Below are 23,545 nucleotides of genomic sequence, written 5' to 3' on the forward strand. Positions count from 1 at the left end.
TGTTATTTTTATATTTTGACAATCTATATCATTCTGCAACTTGCCTTTTTTTATTCTGCTTATGTTTTTGAGATTTCTCTCTCCTAATACATGTATCTCTAGTTCGTTTTCTTTAAATTACTTATCAGTTCTTACTGATGGACATTTAAGTTGTTTCTTATTTATTGTTACTGCAAACAACATAGCATTCGGTCTTTCCCCATTAAATATGAAATTAGTAGGTGAATTTTATTAAGCCACTCTATTGAGGTTTTAATGACATATAAAAAGCTGTAGATATTTGATATATACAACTTTATGTGTTTAGAGATAAGTATATACCCATGAAACTATCATCACTATTAGCGCCATAATCTTATTTATTTCAAAAAGTTTTCTCCACCCCCTTGACTTTGGAAAGAGGTGTTGTTTGTTTGTCTTTTAGTGGTAAGAGCACTTAAAATAATATATCCCCTCTTAGCAAAATTTTAAGTATACAGTATTGTTAATCAGTGGATCAGTATTGTTAATCAGTCATACAGTGGATCTCCAGAACTTATTTATTTTGCATAACTGAAACTTTGTACTCTTTGATGAACACTTCCCCATTTATCTCCCCCAACCCCTCACAACCACCATTGTACTCTCTGTTTCTGTTTGACTATTTTATTTTTTATTTAAAAAATGTTTTTAATGTTTATCTATTTTTGAGAGAGAGAGAGAGAGACAGAGTGTGAGCAGGGGAGGGACAGAAAGAGGAAGACACAAAATCTGAAGCAGGCTCCAGGCTCTGAGCTGTTAGCACAGAGCCCAACACGAACCATGAGATCATGACTCGAGCCGAGGTCCAACGCTTAACTGACTGAGTCACCCAGGTGCCCTTGTTTGACTGTTTTAGATGGCACATATAAATGAGATCATATAGGCTTTTTCTTTCTATGTCTGGACTATTTCATTTAGCATAATGTCCACCAGATTAATCTATTCTAGCAACCTAAATATCCATTAACAGTTAAATGGGTAAAGAAAAGGTGGTACATGGATCTACAGCTGCCCAGAGAAAATGGCCACCCCAGCACTTTCTGGGCTCTCCCTGCAGGTGCCATACTTTAGTATAGTACATCTGTGGTCAGGCTGTTTGCCAAACTTGTGAGGCAACCGTTTCAGATATATGGTATCGAAGGTCTGTATGCCACCGCTATTTATTCAGCATCTAAACAGAATAAAGTAGATAAGGAATTGTTGAGAGCACAATCTTGAAAGAACCCAAAATGACTGCTTCTGTTATGAATCCCTGCATAAAGTGTTCAGTGAAAGTGAAAAGCCTAAATGACATGAAAGCAAAAGAGAGGTTCTATCTCCTCACATCTAACCTGGTCAATTTGCTTGTTGAAAATGGTCACTTGAACACTATCCCTGGAGTCATTTCTGCCTTGTCAACCGTGATGAGCATCCACCCTGGAGAAGTCCCTTGCACAGTTACCACTGCACCTCCTTTAGATGAATCCACTCTATGAATTAAAAACAGTACTGAAGACCTTCCTAAGTAAAGGCCAAAATTGGAAGTTAAGGCTGAACTGTCAATCATGGGTGCACTGCTTGTACTGGAGAGAAATATGCTGATACATCTGTGAAAACCAAGATTCAGAAGCTAAGCAGGGCTTTATGGGAAATTTCCTGAAAGTGTTGATTCTCTGTCAGTGAAAATTCCTAACCTTGGAGCAACAATAAAATGCTTCCTGAATGACAGCAAAAAGAAAATGTGGTGCAAGCATACAATGGAGTATTTTTCAGCCTTACAATGGCAGAATTTCCTTCTTTTTAAAGGCTGAGTAATATTCCATTGTATCTATATGCCACATTTACTTTATCCATTTAACTATTGATGGATATTTAGGTTTGTTTCCATATCTTGGCTATTGTGCATAATGCTGTAATGAAGGTGAAAGTGCAGATGTCTCTTTGAGACCCAGATTTCAATTCCTTTGGATATGTATCCAAAAGTGAAATTTCTAGATCAAATGGTAATTCTATTTTTTAAAGTTTTTTTTTAAGTTTACTTGTTTATTTTTGAGTGAGAGAGAGCATGAACACACATGTGCGCACAAGTGGGGGAGAGACAGAGAGAGAGAATCCCAAGCAGGCTCTGCACTGTTAGTGTGGAGCCTGATGCAGGGCTTGAACCCATGAACTGTGAGTTTGTGACCTGAGCTGAAATCAAGACTTGAATGTTTAACCGACTGAGCCACCCAGGTGCCCTGGTAATTCTATTTTTAATTTTTAAGGGACCTCCATATTGTTTTCCATAGTGACTGCACTAATTTACATTCCCACCAAAAGTGTACAAGCATTCCCTTTTCTCCACATCCTCGCCAACACTTCTTCTCCTTTGTTTTTTTTGACAATGGTATCCTAACAGGTGTGAGGTGACAGCTTATTGTCGTTTTGATTTGCATTTCCCTGATGACTAGTGATGTTGTACACATCTTCATATCCCTATTGGCCATTTGTATGTCTTCTTTGGAGAAATGTGTATTCAGGTCCTTCGCCCATTTTTAAATTGAGTTATTTGTGGTTTGTTTCTGCTGAGTTATAACATTGCCAAATATATTTTGGATATTAACCTCTTATATGATATATGGTCGGAAAATATTTTTCCCATTGTAGGTTGGTTTTTCATTTTGTTAATTGTGTTTTGTTTTTGTTTTTGGTTTTGGTTTTTTTTGCTGTGCAGAAGCTTTTTAGTTTGATCTACTCTAATTTGTCTAGTTTTGCTTTTGTTGCCTGTGCTTTTTTGATGCCATATCCAGGAAATCATTGCCCCATCCAATATCTAGAAACATTTTTCCTATGTTTTTTTTCTAAGAGTATTATGGTTTCAGGTTTTACATTTAAGTCTTCAATTCATTTTGAGTTTATTTTTATGTATAGTGTGAAACAAAGGTCCAGTTTTAGTCTCTTTTTTTAAATATGAAATTTATTGTCAAATTGGTTTCCATACAACAGCCAGTGCTCATCCCAACAGGTGCCCTCCTCAATGCCCATCACCCACCTCCCCTCCCTCCCACCCCCCATCAACCCTCAGTTTATTCTCAGTTTTTAAGAGTCTCTTATGGTTTTCCTCCTTCCCTCTCTGTAACTTTTTTCCCCTTCCCCTCCCCCATGGTCTTCTGTTAAGTTTCTCTGGATGCACATAAGAGTGAAAACATATGGTATCTGTCTTTCTCTGTATGACTTATTTCACTTAGCATAACACTCTCGAGTTCCATCCACATTGCTACAAAAGGCCATATTTCATTCTTTCTCATTGCCAAGTAGTATTCCATTGTATATATAAACCACAATTTCTTTATCCATTCATCAGTTGATGGACATTTAGGCTCTTTCCATAATTTGGCTATTGTTGAAGGTGCTGCTATAAACATTGGGGTAAAAGTGCCCCTATGCATCAGTACTCCTGTATCCCTTAGGTAAATTCCTAGCAGTGCTATTGCTGGGTCATAGGGTAGATCTATTTTTAATCTTTTGAGGAACCTCCACACTGTTTTCCCGAGCAGCTGCGCCATTTTGCATTCCCACCAACAGTGCAAGAGGGTTCCCATTTCTCCACATCCTCTCCAGCATCTATAGTTTCCTGATTTGTTCATTTTAGCCACTCTGACTGGCGTGAGGTGATATCTGAGTGTGGTTTTGATTTGTATTTCTCTGATGAGGAGTGATATTGAGCATCTTTTCATGTGCCTGTTGGCCATCTGGATATCTTCTTTAGAGAAGTGTCTATTCATGTCATCTGCCCATTTCTTCACTGGATTATTTGTTTTTTGGGTGTGGAGTTTGGTGAGATCTTTATAGATTTTGGATACTAGCCTTTTGTCCGATATGTCATTTGCAAATATCTTTTCCCATTCTGTCGGTTGCCTTTTAGTTTTGTTGATTGTTTCCTTTGCAGTGCAGAAGCTTTTTATCTTCATGAGGTCCCAATAGTTCACTTTTGCTTTTAATTCCCTTGCCTTTGGAGAGGTTTCAAGTAAGAAATTACTGCAGCTGAGGTCAAAGAAGTTTTTTCCTGCTTTCTCTTCTAGGGTTTTCATGGTTTCCTGTCTCACATTCAGGTCCTTCATCCTTTTTGAGTTTATTTTTGTGAATGGTGTAAGAAAGTGGTCTAGTTTCATTCTTCTGCATGTTGCTGTCCAGTTCTCCCAGCACCATTTGTTAAAGAGACTGTCTTTTTTCCATTGGATATTCTTTCCTGCTTTGTCAAAGATGAGTTGGCCATACGTTTGTGGGTCCAGTTCTGGAGTCTGTATTCTATTCCATTGGTCTATGTGTCTGTTTTTGTGCCAATACCATGCTATCTTGATGATTACAGCTTTGTAGTAGAGGCTAAAGTCTGGGATTGTGATGCCCCCCACTTTGGTCTTCTTCAGTATTACTTTGGCTATTCGGGGTCTTTTGTGGTTCCATACAAATTTTAGGATTGCTTGTTCTAGCTTTGAGAAGAATGCCGATGCAATTTTGATTGGGATTGCATTGAATGTGTAGATTGTTTTGGGTAGTATTGAGATGTTACAATATTTGTTCTTCCAATCCATGAGCATGGAATGTTTTTCCATTTCTTTGTATCATCTTCAATTTCCTTCATAAGCTTTCTATAGTTTTCATCATACAGATCTTGTACATCTTTGGTTAGATTTATTCCTAGGTATGTTATGCTTCTTGGTGCAATTGTGAATGGGATCAGTTTCTTTATTTGTCTTTCTGTTGCTTCATTATTTGTGTATAAGAATGCAACTGATTTCTGCACATTGATTTTGTATCCTGCGACTTTGCTGAATTCATGTGTGAGTTCTAGCAGACTTTTGGTGGAGTCTATCGGGTTTTCCATGTATAGTATCATGTCATCTGAAAAAAGTAAAAGCTTGACTTCATCTTTGCCAATTTTGATGCCTTTGATTACCTTTTGTTGTCTGATTGCTGATGCTAGAACTTCCAACACTATGTTAAACAACAGTGGTGAGAGTGGACATCCCTGATCTCAGGGGGAAACTCAGTTTTTCCCCATTGAGAATGATATTAGCTGTGGGCTTTTCATAAATGGCTTTTATGATCTTTAAGTATGTTCCTTCTATCCTGGCTTTCTCGGGGGGTTTTATTAGAAAGAATGCTGAATTTTGTCAAATTCTTTTTCTGCATTGATTGACAGGATCACATGGTTGTTATCTTTTCTTTTATTCATGTGATGTATCATATTGATTGATTAGTGAATATTGAACCAACCCTGCAGCCCAGGAATGAATCCTGCTTGATCATGGTGAATAATTCTTTTTGTATGCTGTTGAATTTGATTTGCTAGTATCTTGTTGAGAATTTTGCATCCATATTCATCAGGGACATTGGCCTGTAGTTCTCCTTTTTTGCTGGGTCTCTGTCTGGTTTGGGAATCAAAGTAATGCTGGCTTCACAGAATGAGTCTGGAAGTTTTCCTTCCCTTTCTATTTTTTGGAACAGCTTGAGAAGGATAGGTATTATCTCTGCTTTAAATGCCTGGTAGAATTCCACAGGGATGCCATCTGGTCCTGGACTCTTATTTGTTGTGAGATTTTTGATAACTGATTAAATTTCTTCACTAGTTATGGGTCTGTTCAAATTTTCTGTTTCTTCCTGTTTGAGTTTTGGAGTGTGTGGGTGCTTAGGAACTTTTCTATTTCTTCCAGGTTGTCCAGTTTGTTGGCATATAATTTTTCATAGTATTCCCTGATAGTTGCTTGTATTTCTGAGGGATTGGTTGTAATAATTCCATTTTCACTCATGATTTTATCTATTTGGGTCATCTCCCTTTTCTTTTTTTGAGAAGCCTGGCTAGAGGTTTATCAATTTTGTTTATTTTTTCAAAAAACCAACTCTTGGGAAGATGGCGGCGTAGGAGGACGCGGGGCTCACAGCGCGTCCTGCCGATCACTTAGATTCCACCTACACCTGCCTAAAGAACCCAGAAAACCGCCAGAGGATTAGCAGAAGGGAGTCTCCGGAGTCAAGCGCAGACCAGAGGCCCACGGAAGAGGGTAGGAAGGGCGGCGAGGCGGTGCGCGCTCCACGGACTGGCGGGAGGGAGCCGGGGCGGAGGGGCGGCTCGCCGGCCAAGCAGAGCCCCCGAGTCTGGCTGGCAAAAGCGGAGGGGCCGGACAAACTGTGTTCCGACAGCAAGCGCGACTTAGCGTCTGGGAGGTCATAAGTTAACAGCTCTGCTCGGAAAGCGGGAAGGCTGGAGGACAAAGGGAGGGAGAGCTGCTGAGCCCCCGGACAGCAGAGCTCAGCTTGGCGGGGAACAAAGGCGCCAGCGCCATCTCCCCCGCCCATCCCCCAGCCAAAATCCCAAAGGGAACCAGTTCCTGCCAGGGAACTTGCTCGCTCTGCACAAACACCCAACTCTGTGCTTCTGCGGAGCCAAACCTCCGGCAGCGGATCTGACTCCCTCCCGCTGCCACAGGGCTCCTCCTGAAGTGGATCACCTAAGGAGAAGTGAGCTAAGCCTGCCCCTCCACCCCCCGTGCACCTTGCCTACCCACCCCAGCTAATACGCCAGATCCCCAGCAACACAAGCCTGGCAGTGTGCAAGTAGCCCAGACGGGACATGCCACCCCACAGTGAATCCCGCCCCTAGGAGAGGGGAAGAGAAGGCACACACCAGTCTGACTGTGGCCCCAGCAGTGGGCTGGGGGCAGACATCGGGTCGGACTGCGGCCCCGCCCACTAACTCCAGTTATACACCACAGCACAGGGGAAGTGCACTGCAGGTCCTCACCACGCAAGGGACTCTCCAAAATGACCAAACGGAAGAATTCCCCTCAGAAGAATCTCCAGGAAATAACAACAGCTAATGAACTGATCAAAAAGGATTTAAATAATATAACAGAAAGTGAATTTAGAATAATAGTCATAAAATTAATCGCTGGGCTTGAAAACAGTATACAGGACAGCAGAGAATCTCTTGCCACAAAGATCGAGGGACTAAGGAACAGTCACGAGGAGTTGAAAAACGCTTTAAACGAAATGCAAAACAAAATGGAATCCACGATGGCTCGGCTTGAAGAGGCAGAGGAGAGAATAGGTGAACTAGAAGATAAAGTTATGGAGAAAGAGGAAGCTGAAAGAAAGAGAGATAAAAAAATCCAGGAGTATGAGGGGAAAATTAGAGAACTAAGTGATACACTAAAAAAAAATAATATGCGCATAATTGGTATCCCAGAGGAGGAAGAGAGAGGGAAAGGTGCTGATGGGGTACTTGAACAAATTATAGCTGGGAACTTCCCTGAACTGGGGAAGGAAAAAGGCATTGAAATCCAAGAGGCACAGAGAACTCCCTTCAGACGTAACTTGAATCGATCTTCTGCACGACATATCATAGTGAAACTGGCAAAATACAAGGATAAAGAGAAAATTCTGAAAGCAGCAAGGGATAAACGTGCCCTCACATATAAAGGGAGACCTATACGACTCGTGACTGATCTCTCCTTTGAAACTTGGCAGGCCAGAAAGGCTTGGCACGATATCTACAGTGTGCTAAACAGAAAAAATATGCAGCCGAGAATCCTCTATCCAGCAAGTCTGTCATTTAGAATAGAAGGAGAGATAAAGGTCTTCCCAAACAAACAAAAACTGAAGGAATTTGTCACCACGAAACCAGCCCTACAAGAGATCCTAAGGGGGATCCTGTGAGACAAAGTACCAGAGACATCACTACAAGCATAAAACATACAGACATCACAATGACTCTAAACCCATATCTTTCTATAATAACACTGAATGTAAATGGATTAAATGCGCCAACCAAAAGACATAGGGTATCAGAATGGATAAAAAAGCAAGACCCATCTATTTGCTGTCTACAAGAGACTCATTTTAGATCTGAGGACACCTTTAGATTGAGAGTGAGGGGATGGAGAACTATTTATCATGCTCCTGGAAGCCAAAAGAAAGCTGGAGTAGCCATACTTATATCAGACAAACTAGACTTTAAATTAAAGGCTGTAACAAGAGATGAAGAAGGGCATTATATAATAATCACAGGGTCTATCCACCAGGAAGAGCTAACTATTATAAATGTCTATGCGCCAAATACCCGAGCCCCCAGATATATAAAACAATTACTCATAAACATAAACAACCTTATTGATAAGAATGTGGTCATTGCAGGGGACTTTAACACCCCACTTACAGAAATGGATAGATCATCTAGACACACAGTCAATAAAGAAACAAGGGCCCTGAATGATACATTGGATCAGATGGACTTGACAGATATATTTAGAACTCTGCATCCCAAAGCAACAGAATATACTTTCTTCTCGAGTGCACATGGAACATTCTCCAAGATAGATCATATACTGGGTCACAAAACAGCCCTTCATAAGTTTACAAGAATTGAAATTATATCATGCATACTTTCAGACCACAATGCTATGAAGCTTGAAATCAACCACAGAAAAAAGTCTGGAAAACCTCCAAAAGCATGGAGGTTAAAGAACACCCTACTAACGAATGAGTGGGTCAACCAGACAATTAGAGAAGAAATTAAAATATACATGGAAACAAACGAAAATGAAAATACAACAATCCAAACGCTTTGGGATGCAGCGAAGGCAGTCCTGAGAGGAAAATACATTGCAATCCAGGCCTATCTCAAGAAACAAGAAAAATCCCAAATACAAAATCTAACAGCACACCTAAAGGAAATAGAAGCAGAACAGCAAAGGCAGCCTAAACCCAGCAGAAGAAGAGAAATAATAAAGATCAGAGCAGAAATAAACAATATAGAATCTAAAAAAACTGTAGAGCAGATCAACGAAACCAAGAGTTGTTTTTTTGAAAAAATAAACAAAATTGACACACCTCTAGCCAGGCTTCTCAAAAAGAAAAGGGAGATGACCCAAATAGATAAAATCATGAATGAAAATGGAATGATTACAACCAATCCCTCAGAGATACAAACAATTATCAGGGAATACTATGAAAAATTATATGCCAGCAAATTGGACAACCTGGAAGAAATGGACAAATTTCTAAACACCCACACTCTTCCAAAACTCAATCAGGAGGAAATAGAAAGCTTGAACAGACCCATAACCAGCGAAGAAATTGAATCGGTTATCAAAAATCTCCCAACAAATAAGAGTCCAGGACCAGATGGCTTCCCAGGGGAGTTCTACCAGACATTTAAAGCAGAGATAATACCTATCCTTCTCAAGCTATTCCAAGAAATAGAAAGGGAAGGAAAACTTCCAGACTCATTCTATGAAGCCAGTATTACTTTGATTCCTAAACCAGACAGAGACCCAGTAAAAAAAGAGAACTACAGGCCAATATCCCTGATGAATATGGATGCAAAAATTCTTAATAAGATACTAGCAAATCGAATTCAACAGCATATAAAAAGAATTATTCACCATGATCAAGTGGGATTCATTCCTGGGATGCAGGGCTGGTTCAACATTCGCAAATCGATCAACGTGATACATCACATTAACAAAAAAAAAGAGAAGAACCATATGATCCTGTCAATCGATGCAGAAAAGGCCTTTGACAAAATCCAGCACCCTTTCTTAATAAAAACCCTTGAGAAAGTCGGGATAGAAGGAACATACTTAAAGATCATAAAGGCCATTTATGAAAAGCCCACAGCTAACATCATCCTCAACGGGGAAAAACTGAGAGCTTTTTCCCTGAGATCAGGAACACGACAGGGATGCCCACTGTCACCGCTCTTGTTTAACATAGTGCTGGAAGTTCTAGCATCAGCAATCAGACAACAAAAGGAAATCAAAGGCATCAAAATTGGCAAAGATGAAGTCAAGCTTTCGCTTTTTGCAGATGACATGATATTATACATGGAAAATCCGATAGACTCCACCAAAAGTCTGCTAGAACTGATACATGAATTCAGCAAAGTTGCAGGATACAAAATCAATGTGCAGAAATCAGTTGCATTCTTATACACTAACAATGAAGCAACAGAAAGACAAATGAAGAAACTGATCCCATTCACAATTGCACCAAGAAGCATAAAATACCTAGGAATAAATCTAACCAAAGATGTAAAAGATCTGTATGCTGAAAACTATAGAAAGCTTATGCAGGTAATTGAAGAAGATATAAAGAAATGGAAAGACATTCCCTGCTCATGGATTGGAAGAATAAATATTGTCAAAATGTCAATACTACCCAAAGCTATCTACACATTCAATGCAATCCCAATCAAAATTGCACCAGCATTCTTCTCGAAACTAGAACAAGCAATCCTAAAATTCATATGGAACCACAAAAGGCCCCGAATAGCCAAAGTAATTTTGAAGAAGAAGACCAAAGCAGGAGGCATCACAATCCCAGACTTTAGCCTCTACTACAAAGCTGTCATCATCAAGACAGCATGGTATTGGCATAAAAACAGACACATAGACCAATGGAATAGAATAGAAACCCCAGAACTAGACCCACAAACGTATGGCCAACTCATCTTTGACAAAGCAGGAAAGAACATCCAATGGAAAAAAGACAGTCTCTTTAACAAATGGTGCTGGGAGAACTGGACAGCAACATGCAGAAGGTTGAAACTAGACCACTTTCTCACACCATTCACAAAAATAAACTCAAAATGGATAAAGGACCTGAATGTGAGACAGGAAACCATCAAAACCTTAGAGGAGAAAGCAGGAAAAGACCTCTCTGACCTCAGCCGTAGCAATCTCTTACTCGGCACATCCCCAAAGGCAAGGGAATTAAAAGCAAAAGTGAATTACTGGGAACTTATGAAGATAAAAAGCTTCTGCACAGCAAAGGAAACAACCAACAAAACTAAAAGGCAACCAACGGAATGGGAAAAGATATTTGCAAATGACACGTCGGACAAAGGGCTAGTATCCAAAATCTATAAAGAGCTCATCAAACTCCACACCCGAAAAACAAATAACCCAGTGAAGAAATGGGCAGAAAACATGAATAGACACTTCTCTAAAGAAGACATCTGGATGGCCAACAGGCACATGAAAAGATGTTCAACGTCGCTCCTTATCAGGGAAATACAAATCAAAACCACACTCAGATATCACCTCACGCCAGTCAGAGTGGCCAAAATGAAGAAATCAGGAGACTATAGATGCTGGAGAGGATGTGGAGAAACAGGAACCCTCTTGCACTGTTGTTGGGAATGCAAATTGGTGCAGCTGCTCTGGAAAGCAGTGTGGAGGTTCCTCAGAAAATTAAAAATAGACCTACCCTATGACCCAGCAATAGCACTGCTAGGAATTTACCCAAGGGATACAGGAGTACTGATGCATAGGGGCACCTGTACCCCAATGTTTATAGCGGCACTCTTAACAATAGCCAAATTATGGAAAGAGCCTAAATGTCCATCAACTGATGAATGGATAAAGAAATTGTGGTTTATATACACAATGGAATACTACCTGGCAATGAGAAAAAATGAAATATGGCCTTTTGTAGCAACATGGATGGAACTGGAGAGTGTGATGCTAAGTGAAATAAGCCATACAGAGAAAGACAGATACCATATGGTTTCACTCTTATGTGGATCCTGAGAAACATAACAGAAACCCATGGGGGAGGGGAAGGAAAAAAAAAAAAAAAAAAGAGGCTAGAGTGGGAGAGAGCCAAAGCATAAGAGACTGTTAAAAACTGAAAACAAACTGAGGGTTGATGGGGGGTGGGAGGGAGGGCAGGGTGGGTGATGGGTATTGAGGAGGGCACCTTTTGGGATGAGCACTGGGTGTTGTATGGAAACCAATTTGACAGTAAATTTCATATATTAAAAAAAAAACAAACAAACAAAAAAAAACCAACTCTTGGTTTCATTGATCTGCTCTACTATGTTTTTAGATTCTATATTGTTTATTTTTGCTCTGATCTTTATTATTTCTCTTCTTCTGCTGGGTTTGGGGTGTCTTTGCTGTTCTGCTTCTATTTCCTTTAGGTATGATGTTAGATTTTGTATTTGGGATTTTTCTTGTTTCTTGAGATAGGCCTGGATTGCAATGTATTTTCCTCTCAGGACTGCCTTTGCTGCATCCCAAAGCGTTTGGATTGTTGTATTTTCATTTTCATTTGTCTACATATATTTTTAAATTTCTTCTCTAATTGCCTGGTTGATCCATTCATTCTTTAGTAGGTGTTCTTTAACCTCCATGCTTTTGGAGGTTTTCCAGACTTTTTCCTGTGGTTGATCTCAAGTTTCATAGCATTGTGGTTTGAAAGTGTGCATGGTATGATCTCAGTACTTTTATACTTATTAAGGGCTGTTTTGTGACCCAGTATGTGATCTGTCTTACAGGATGTTCCATGTGCACTTGAGAAGAAGGTATATTCTGTTGCTTTGGGATGCAGAGTTCTAAATATATCTGTCAAGTCCATCTGGTCAAATGTATTATTCAGGGCCTTTGTTTCTTTATTGATTCTGTGTCTGAATGATCTATCCATTGTTGTAAGTGGAGTATTAAAGTCCCCTGCAATTACCACATTCTTATCAATAAGGTTGTTTATGTCTGTGATTGTTTTATATATTTGGGGATCCCATATTCAGTGCATAGACATTTATAATTGTTAGCTCTTCCTGATGGATAGACCCTGTAATTATTATATAATGCCCTTCTTCATCTCTTGTTACAGGCTTTAATTTAAAGTCTAGTTTATCTGATATAAGTATGGCTACTCCAGCTTTCTTTTGACTTCCAGTAGCATGATAGATAGCTCTTCATCCCCTCACTTTCAATCTGAAGGCGTCCTCAGGTCTAAAATGAGTCTCTTGTAGACAGAAAATAGATGGGTCTTGGTTTTTTATCCATTCTGATACCCTCTGTCTTTTGGTTGGAGCATTTAGTCCATTTACATTCAGTGTTATTATTGAAAGATAAGGGTTTAGAGTCATTGTGATATCTGTAGGTTTCATGCTTGTAGTGATGTCTCTGGTACTTTGTGGTCCTTGTAACATTTCACCCACAGAGTCTTCCTTAGGATATCTGGTAGGGCTGGTTTAGTGGTGTAAATTCTTTCAGTTTTTGTTTGTTTGGGAAAACCTTTATCTCTCCTTCTATTCTGAATGACAGACTTGCTGGAAAAAGGATTCTTGGCCACATATTTTTTCTGTTCATAAATTGAAGATTTCCTTCCATTCCTTTCTGGCCTGCCAAGTTTCAATAGATAGGTCTGCTACTACCCTTATGTGTCTTCCTTTGTATGTTAGGGCCTGTTTATCCCTAGCTGCTTTCAGAATTCTCTCTTTATCCTTGTATTTTGCCAGTTTCACTATATGACGTGCAGAAGATCAGTTCAAGTTACATCTGAAGGGAGTTCTCTGTACCTCTTGGATTTTAATGCCTGTTTCCTTCCCCAGATCAGGGAAGTTCTCAGCTATGATTTGTTCAAGTACACCTTCAGCCCCTTTCTCTCTCTCTTCTTCTTCTGGAATTCTTATGATACGGATATTGTTCCATTTGATTACATCACTTATTTCTCTAATTCTCCCCTCATACTCCTGGATTTTTTTATCTTTTTCTCAGCTTCCTCTTTTTCCATAATTTTATCTTCTAATTCACCTATTCTCTCCTCTGCCTCTTCAATCCATTCTATGGCCACCTCCATTTTATTTTGTACCTCATTTATAGCATTTTTAAATTCCTCATGACTATTTTTTAGTCCCTTGATCTCTGTAGCAATGGATTCTCTGCTGTCCTCTATGCTTTTTTCAAGCCCAGCGATTAATCTTATGACTATTACTCTAAATTCTTGTTCCCTTATATTGCTTAAATTGGTTTTGATCATTTGTTAGCCGTCACTACTTCCTGGAGTTTCTTTTGAGAAGAATTCTTCCGTTTCGTCATTTTAATTAGTCCCTGTGGTAGCTCCAACCTGCAGGGCACTTCCCCTGTGGTGTCTGGAGAAACTTGTGTTGGTGGGAGGGGCCGCAGTCAGACCAGATGTCTGCCCTCAGCCCACCGCTGGGGCCACACCACAGTCAGACTGGTATGTACCTTATCTTCCCCTCTTCGGGGGGCAGGATTCACTGTGGAGTAGTGTGGACCCTGTCTGGGCTGCTTGAACACTGCCAGGCTTGTGGTGCTGCTTCGATGGGATCTGGCCAAGGGTCTATTAGACAGGGTGGATCCATAAGGTGCACAGGGGTGGGAGGGGTAGGCTTAGCTAGCTTTGCCAGTGGTGATCCCCTGCAGGAGGGGCCCTGCAGCATCGGGAGGGAGGCAGGCCCCTCCAAGGCATGGATCCACAGAAGCACAGCATTGGGCATTTGCCTTGTGCAAGCAAGTTCAGTGACAGGGACTGGTTCCCTTTGGGATTTTGGCTGGTGGATGGGAGAGGGAGATGGCGCTTCCCAGCGCCTTTGTTCCCTGCTGAGCTGAGCTCTGTCTTCCGGGGCTCAACACCTCTCCCTCCCGGTGTCCTCTCACCCTCCTGCTCTCTGAACAGAGCTGTTGACTTATAACATTCCAGATGTTAAGTCCTGCTGGCTGTCAGAACTCATGGAGTCCGGCCCCTCCACTTTTGCAAGCCAGACTTCAGGGGATCTGCCTTGCCAGGCAGGCTGCCCCTCCACCGCCTGGCTCCCTCCCACCAGTCCGTGTAGCATGCACCGCCTCTCTGCCCTTCCTACCCTCTTCCATGGACCTCTTGTCTGCGCTTGGCTCCGGAGAGTCCATTCTGCTAGTCTTCCCGCAGTTTTCTGGGTTATTTAGGCTGATGTGGGTGGAGTCTAAGCGATCATCAGGACAAGGTGAGCCCTGCATCCTCCTACGCTGCCATCTTTGCCCTGTCCAGTTTTAATCTTTTGCATATGGATATCCAACTTTCCCCAATATAATTTATTGAATGGGCTATCTTTTCCCCACTGCATATTCTTGGCACACTTGTTGAAGATCAGTTGAATATATGTTTATGGTCCTATTTCTGGGCAGTCTTTTCTGTTCTATTGGTCTCTATGTCTGCTTTTATGCCAGTATCATAGTGTTTTGATTACTGTCGCTTTGTAATATGTTTTGAAATATGGAATGTGGTACCTCCAGCTTTGTTCTTTCTCAAAATTGCTTTGGCTATTTGAAGTCTTTTGTGGTTTCAAATTAATTTTAGGATTGTTTTTGTATTTCTGTAAAAAGTTCCATTGGGATTGGAGTGGAGATTGCATTGTATCTATAGAACATTTGGTGAAGTATGGATATTTTAACAATATTAATCCTTCTGGTTCAAGAACATAGAATGTCCTTCCATTTATTTGTATCTTTTGACATTTATTTCATCATTGTTTTGTAGTTTTCAGTGCGCAAGTCTTTCACCTGGTTAAATTTATTCCTAAGTATTTTATTGCTTTTTATCTAGTCTAAATGGAATTGTTTTCTTAGTTTATTTTTTTGGACAGATTGTTGTTATTGTATAGAGATGCAAATGAATTTTGTATGTTGATTTTGTATTCTGAGACTTTACTGAATTTTGTTATTAGTTATAAATTTTTTTTTGTAGAGCCCTTACTTAGGATTTCTATGTTTAAGGTCATGCCATTTGTAAACACAGAAAATTTTACTTCTTCCTTTCTAATTTAGATGGCTTTTTTTTTTCTTGCCTAACAAGGCCCACAGCTAATAATATACTAAGCAATGAAAAGCTGAATAATGAAAAGCTCCAACTTGCTCTAAGAGTTGGAAATTTTTTTGCAGATGCCCTTTATCAAGGAAGAACTCTTCTATTCATAGTTTTCTAAGAGTTTTTAATCATAAACGGAGGTTGAATTTGTTAAATGCTTTATCTTCATCTACTGAAATGAATGTAATTTTTCTTCTTTAGCCTGTTGATTTTGTGAATTACATTGATTGAATTTTGAACATTGATTTTTTCTTCTTTAGCCTGTTGATTTTGTGAATTACATTGATTGAATTTTGAACATTAAATCAGGCTTCCATTACTGGGATAAACTCCATTTGATCATGTTATTTTTTATATATAAAAACATTTGGAATTTAATTTGTTAATATTTTCTTGGGGATTTTAAAAATGTTTTCATAAGAGATATTAGTACGTATTTTTTATTTCTTGTAATTTCTTTGGTTTTTTGGCATCAGGGTGATGCTGGTCTATTAAAATTAGTTGAAAACTGTTCTCTTCTGTTTTCTGGTAGACATTGTGTTGAGCTGGTATTTTTTCCTTAAGTGTTCACTGATGTAGAATTGGTTTCACCAGTGAAACCATCTGAGCCTGTGTTCTTTATTGGAAAGTCTTAAACTATGAATTCAGTTTCTTTAGAATGTAATGCTAGATGTATGACTATTCCTATAATATTCTTTTACTGAGTGAATTTTGGTAGTTTCTGTATTTCAAAGCATGGTTCCATTTTATGTAAATGCTTGAATTTACAAGTTGTTCATAATATCTTATTTTCCTTTTAATGTTTATATGGTTTATATTAATTCTTGTCTTTAATTCTTGAAATTGGTAATTTGTGTCTTTCTCCATAGTGTTATTGGTCAGTTTTTGAGAGTTTTGTCAATTTTATTGATTTTTTTCAAAGAACTAGTTTTTTATTTGATTTTATCTAGTTTTTTCAATTTATTCATTTGTATTCATTATTATCTTTCTCTTCCTATTAGCTTTGGATTCTATTTGCTTTTCTTTTTGTAGCTCATATTAATGATGTAAAACCTTTCTTCACTTTACATGAAGCAATTAAAGCTCACAGTTTTCTCTTTAAGCACTGTTTTGTTTGTATTCCACAAATTTTGATATATTCTAGTTCCATTTTTACTCTGTTCAGTGTATTCATTAATTTCCCTAAAAGTTTTTTATAGTGTGGTATAATTTCCAAGTATTTAGGAGAATTTTCCAGACATATTTCTTTTATTAATTTTCTGGTTAATTCCCCTGTGTTTTCATGCAGTTCTGTGAGACTGGGGCCACCTTGCAGGCAAATTGGTGAGAAAGAAGAAGGTGAAAAAATACCAGGGAATTCCTCCACATTATTTGGGCAGTGGGAGCCCATTTTTACAATATTTCTATTCAGACAGATGAATCTTTTCTCAGGGTTTTAGGTGCCTGTGTCATCACCATCACAACCATAAAATTTTCCAACTAGTCAGCCTACTGGTGGGACTTGGAGAGAAAAGGGAAATAAGGAAAAGGTTAAAGGAAGTGGGTATTTCTCTACAAATTGTCTTGCATGCAGGAACCTCTTTTCCTGGTTTCATGGCTAGAGGTAATGTTTTGTTTCTGATAATTTTTGCTTTCAACACCCATGGCACAGTTCTGCCACTTGGGACTTTTCTCAGTCAAAGCTTGAAGATAAAGAAGGAAAATAAGACCATGCAACTTGCCCTCATTACAGATCATTGTCCAGATTTTGAGTTCAGTTTACAGGCTTTTTGCTCATGTTTACTTTTCAGAGTACTTAGGTGGTTGTCTTTGTATTCTACTCAGAGATCGTAGTTATAATCAGTGTGAGAAATATGCTGTAGTTGGCATCTTGATTGACATGGATGGAAGCTTAGAAGTCCTGTTTTCATTTTTTGAGGATATTTTCTTCTGGGTAAATGATTCCATATTGAAAGTTTGCACTTTGTAAACTTTAAAGGTGCTGTTCATTGTCAGTTGACTTACATAGTTTTGATTGAAAAGTGAGCTGTCAGTCTCATTGTTGATATCATGAAAGTAATATGCCTTTCCTTCACTGTGATTGCTTTTAAGTTGTTCTCTTGGCTTTGAGTTTTAGCATTGTGGCCATGATATTTCTAGATATCTTTTGCATTTTTCCTATTCACAGTTTCCTGAGCTTCTTAAATCTTTGAATTGATTTCTTTTGTCAAGTTTGGAAAATTCATGGCTATTATTTCTTCAAATATTTATTGCCCCTTATTCTCTTTTTCCACTCATATAAGACTCAATTACTCATATGTTAGAACTTTTATTCTTCAGCTTAGTCCAGAATTGGCAAATGTCAGCAGAGAATAAAATGGATGCAATGATTAACTAACATCACCGGGCTCCCCATTCTATGAAATTCTTTGCTCTTTACTCTTAAATATTAACTTTAAGATTACTTTGTCAAATTATGTGATAATCTCTGGTGGAACTTTATTGTAATTACATTATACTCATATATTAATATAGGGAGAATTGGCATTTTAAAAAATACCAAGACTTCTTACCCCCAAATAAGGCATAATTTCTATTTATTCAAACCTTCTTTTACCAACAAGGTTTGTAATTTTCTCCATAAGGGTAATACACATTTTTGTTGGACATATGCCTTGTTATTTCATAGATACAGTAAAACCTTGGATTGTAAGTTGTTCTGCGAGAATTCTGCAAGATGAACAAACATTTCTAATAAATTTTAACTTGATAGATGAATGATGTCTTAAGATATGAGTAGTACATGATGCCAAGTATCACATGATTATAAATGAGCCAGTGCTTCTCTCTCTCTTTCTCTCTCTCACTGTGGGATTGTGGGTGATCATCTCCCACGCTGAGATAGTCAGGCCACCTTGTTTGGCAGAAATCAGTGATTTTCAGAACATTGGAAGGTAGCCACAATTGGCAGTAGTGTATTTTTTGTCACTTCAAAGCACCTATGAACAATCCTTTGCTTTTCTATACAAGAATAAGCTTAGGAATGCTTTGCTTCATTCTAGGCCAGGCTGCCTGCAGATAAAGACCCTTTCCTCTGCTGCCCTATTACCAGTTACCAGTTAAATACAGTATATGACAAGAGTTTATTAATACTGTACTTTAGTCAACATCTGTGTGAGCATATACAATGGTCCCCATGCAGAAGAAGGTGCAAAGAAAGGTGGTAAAGAGATAATTATGGTGGAAGTTAAGAAGGAAATCATCGAGAAGTTTGAATGGGGTATGAGAGTAGAAATTGCAAGATTTTATAAGAAGTCTATGTCTGCATCTTGTCTGCAGAGAAGGAGGAGAAAAGGGTGGAGGAATTCCTCACTTCATATGAGATTAAGGACATGTATAACATGTGGGAAGCAGTGCAAAATTTTGTAAAAAAGCACCACCCAAATAAGACTGTAGCAGTGCTAGCGATGAATCTGTTTAATGACAATGCAATGTCACATTTCCGTGAAATTATCAAAAGGAGGCAAAAGCAAATGTCATTGGATAGGTTTCTTGTTAAAGTTACACTAAAAGAAAAAAATTCCATTGAGCCAATATACAACAGTGGTTCTGTTAGTGATAGTGAAAGTTGTCCCATACAATAGCCCTCTTCTCTCTTATCTCCCTCACAGCAGTCGTGAAGGTTTTCAAAGGTAAAAGTGCAGGCTAATTTGTTTATTTTTATTTATATTTTGTATTTTCTTTATTATTTTGCATTATATTACAGTATTGTAATCAGTTTTATGTGAATATTTTTGGGTTGTGTAACAAATCATCTGAGTTTGCATTATTTCTTATAGGGAAATTGCTTTGATATACAACTGCTTTGGATTACAAGCATGTTTCTGGAATGAATTATGCTTGCACATCAAGGTTTTACTGTATTTATATTTATATATTCTAATATATCCATAATATGTTATCATGAATGGTAATTTTTTTCTTTTGTATTTTTCAAATTGGTTATTGCTAACGTGTAAGATTACTGCATCTCAACTGCAGTCACATAATGCTATTTACATATATTACTATCATGTGAAAATACTTCAACAACAGGTATATTTCCTTTTTCTTTGCTAAAATTGTTGTTCTATGTCTTTTCTCCACTTTTTCTTTCTCTCTTTCTCATCAAACTTGATAGAGATTTTACTATTTTATTAGTCTTTCAAAGAATTAGCTTATGATATTATGGAATTTTCTACTGTTTTCCAATCTTTCCATATTTATCACTTTGTGATCAAATAAAATGCTCATACCTCCTTTTATTTATTTAATAACTTTGGCTCCATTGACTCTGCTGAGAAACATGAGGATTTGGCTAACTTAACAATGTTCTTTTCCCTCCTCTTTTCTTCCCAGCATTTGATAGCTTTGTGATAAAAATATATTTGATAAAGAATATATATTTTATTCATATTAATCAATTATATAAACCACTAAAATATTAATAAATATATTTAAATATATAAATATTTTAGAATATTTATTATCATTGTAACTTTATTTATTCATTTGTTTATTTATTTTTAAAAGTTTATTGTCAAGTTAGCTTACATAAAATGTAGTTTTGGTTTTAGGAGTAGATTCCCATGATTCATGACTTATATTACAACACCCAGTGCTTATCCCAGCAAGTGCCCTCCTCAATGCCCATCATCCATTTTCCCCTGCCCCCCCAACCCCCACCTCCATCAACTGTTAGTTTGTTCTCTGTACTTAAGAGTCTCTTATGGTTTGCCTTCTTCTCTGTTTATAACTTATTTTTCCTTCCCTTCCCCTATGGTCTTATGTTAAGTTTCTCAAATTTCACATGTGAGTGAAAACATATAATATCTGTTTTTCTCTGGCTGACTTATTTCACTTAGCATAATACCCTTAAGTTCCATCCACATTGTTGCAAATGGAAAGATTTTATTCTTTTCCATCACTGAGTAGTATTCCATTGTGTGTGTGTGTATGTGTACATGTATGTGTATATACACACATACATACACACACAACTTTTTGTATATATGTATACACACATCTATATATGACATCTTCTTTATCCACTCATCTGTTGATGGACATTTGGGCTCTTTCCATAATTTGGCTATTGTTGTTAGTGCTGCTGTAAACATCAGGGAACATGTGCCTCTACAAATCAGCACTCCTGTATTCTTTGGATAAATTCCTAGTAGTGCTATTGCTGGGTCATAGGGTAATTCTATTTTTAATTTTTTGAGGAACATCCACACTGTTTTCCACAGTGGCTGCACTAGTTTGCATTCCCACCAACAGTGCAAGAGGGTTCCCCTTTCTCTGCATCCTCACCAACATCTGTTTCCTGAGTTGTTAATTTTGCCACTCTGACTGGTGTGAGGTGGTATCTCAATGTGATTTTGATTTGTATTGCCCTGATGATGAGCGATGTTGAGCATCTTTTCATGTGTCTCTTAGCCATCCGGATGTCTTCTTTTGAAAATTGTCTATTTATGTCTTCTTCCCATTTCTTCACTGGATTATTTGTTTTTCAGGTGTTGAGTTTGGTAAATTCTTTATAGATTTTGGGTACTAACCCTTTATCTGATACGTCATTTGCAAATATCTTCTCCCATTCCATTGGTTGCCTTTTAGTTTTGTTGATTGTTTCCTTTGCTGTGCAGAAACTTTTTATCTTGATGAGGTCCCAACGTTCATTTTTGCTTTTATTTCCCTTGCTTTCAGAGACATGTGAAGTAAGAAGTTGCTGTGGCTGAGATCAAAGAGGTTGTTGCCTTTTTTCTCCTCTAGGATTTTTGATGTTTTCCTGTCTCACATTTGGGTCTTTCATCCATTTTGAATTTATCTTTATGTATGGTTTAAGAAAGTGGTCCAGTTTTATTCTTCTGCATGTTGCTGTCCAGTTCTGTAACTTTAAATGACATATTTTAACTTCTACTTTTTGTTCTGTCAACTTTTGTGTTTCTTGATACCCTGTTACGTAAGATAAACATATTAATACTGCAACTCTTTCATTTACTTCCCCTTGAAGGAATCTTCCATTTTCAGTAACACATTTACTTTTACTTTATCATTGGTGTTATTCCCATTTTGTTCTGCAATCCTTACCGATTCTCTACACTTTGCTATAGAAAGTATCCAAATATTGAAAAGCAATAAAGAGGAGCTACATAATTTTGACATAAAAGTCTTTTTTTGCTGGGACAAAACCTATGGTAGATTGGCATTTTCTATTTTATACTCTAATGTCACAACTCCTGGGCCACTCAAAGAATTTCCCTATCATCAAGGTCAAATAATCTTTTTTTTCCTTTATACTCCTTTAACTGCTTAAGACCATATCACATTTTAGATTATTTCATATTTGAACTTAAATTTCTTATTCAGATTTTTTTGTTCTCAGTTTTTAAATTGCTTTTTTTCCCTTACAAAATATATCTTTATCACATTTACACATTTTTTCTATTCTTTTCATTCACTGTAAAGTCGTTCCCCTCTAGGTATTCCGTATAAGTCTCATTCGTAGACTTTTCATTATTACTCCCTGAATTTGATCTACTCTTTCTGGATCTCATGGCTTCTTCTCTTGTTTGAATGAATTGCAACCTTAAGTAATTCCCTTAAGGGAGTAGGTGGAAGTTACACTTTCTGAGTCTTTGTGTGAGAAGTCCTTTTTAATATTAAGACATTTAATGAACACTCCACATAAGACCAGTTACAATTTTGGTGTCCACTGATGATGAAAATTAATAGGGACAGGAGGTTTATATGAATTCAGTAATGCTTTTTAAAATAATTTGTTTTGTGTTAATCCTAAAAGTATCTATAGCTATTCAAGAAATACCATTAAATATACGTATGAACATATGTTATTTATCCAGTGTAGAGGTGGAATGCTGTCTGGAATTCTACAGTAAATTGTGCATGCCCCTCAGGTTCAGAACCCAGTATGAGCTAAGAATGACTTTTATATTTTTAAATTGCTATTTAGAAAAAAAAAGAATATGTGACAGAGATGATATGTGGCTCACAAATGTAAAATATTTACTATGTGGTCCTTCATAGAAAAAGTGATGTGATTCTTAGCTAAACTCTCATAAACCTAGATAAAAATAATCTACGTGTTCTTTGTTTCACAACAACAAAATGCTAGGTTGTATTGTTTGCTAGCAGTGAGTGAGAAATCTTTTCATTCCAGAAAGCATGTGAACCAGACTCATGGAATACTGGGGATTATATGCAAAAGAATATAACTTATTTAGAAAATTTAAGCAATACCACTGAAGACTTAATTTTTTTCACAAAAGCAGATCCTTAAGTTATATGGTAAATAGTACAGATTAAATACTTTCAAATTTTCTTTTATTCCTTTATTTTAATATAGAGAGGTATAGAAAAGAAATTGAGAAAAGGGCCATAATTTCTTGCCTAGATAATCCTTGTTTGTATAGAAATGCAGACTTGTTGAAAACTGAAAAATAAAAGTCTCACTCCCCCTCTTACCTTCACTTCCTTTCCTCCCAAATTACGAGTTTTTAAGTTTTGTTTCCTTACAACAAAATGGTTATTTATATACCTAATTGTATATACATATAGGGTTGTGTATTTGTGTATATATGTACGTGAGTATATCACTTAGAAGAGATCATACTATACCATTCTGGTCATTGCCTTTTTTTCTTTTTCACTTTTTGTTTAAAAATTTTAACGTTTATTTACTTGTGTGTGAGAGAGAACAGGCAGGGGGCAGAGAGAGGGAGACACAGAATCTGAAGCAGACTCCAGGCTCTGTGCTGTCAACACAGAGCCTGACACAGGGCTCAAACTCACAAACCATGAGATCATGACCTGGGCCAGAGTCAGGTGCTTAACTGACTGAGCCACCCAGGCACCCCATCTTTTTAACTTTTTAAAA

General features: G+C 37.8%; 1 protein-coding gene, 1 long non-coding RNA gene and 1 pseudogene across 2 annotated transcripts in view; 2 read left to right on the forward strand and 1 right to left on the reverse strand.

Annotated features, from left to right (window-relative positions):
• Nucleotides 1–23,545, forward strand: part of HPSE2 (heparanase 2 (inactive)) — a 674,568-nt gene that overhangs the window by 396,478 nt on the left and 254,545 nt on the right. The gene's annotated exons all lie outside the window — the stretch shown is intronic.
• LOC144613186 (uncharacterized) overlaps nt 1–23,545 on the reverse strand; it is a 365,982-nt gene that overhangs the window by 12,203 nt on the left and 330,234 nt on the right. The gene's annotated exons all lie outside the window — the stretch shown is intronic.
• Nucleotides 1,043–1,660, forward strand: LOC132677241 (ATP synthase peripheral stalk subunit OSCP, mitochondrial pseudogene; annotated as a pseudogene).

This window comes from Panthera onca, chromosome D2, assembly GCF_046562875.1.
Source record: "Panthera onca isolate mPanOnc1 chromosome D2, mPanOnc1 haplotype 2, whole genome shotgun sequence".
Classification (NCBI taxonomy): domain Eukaryota; kingdom Metazoa; phylum Chordata; class Mammalia; order Carnivora; family Felidae; genus Panthera; species Panthera onca.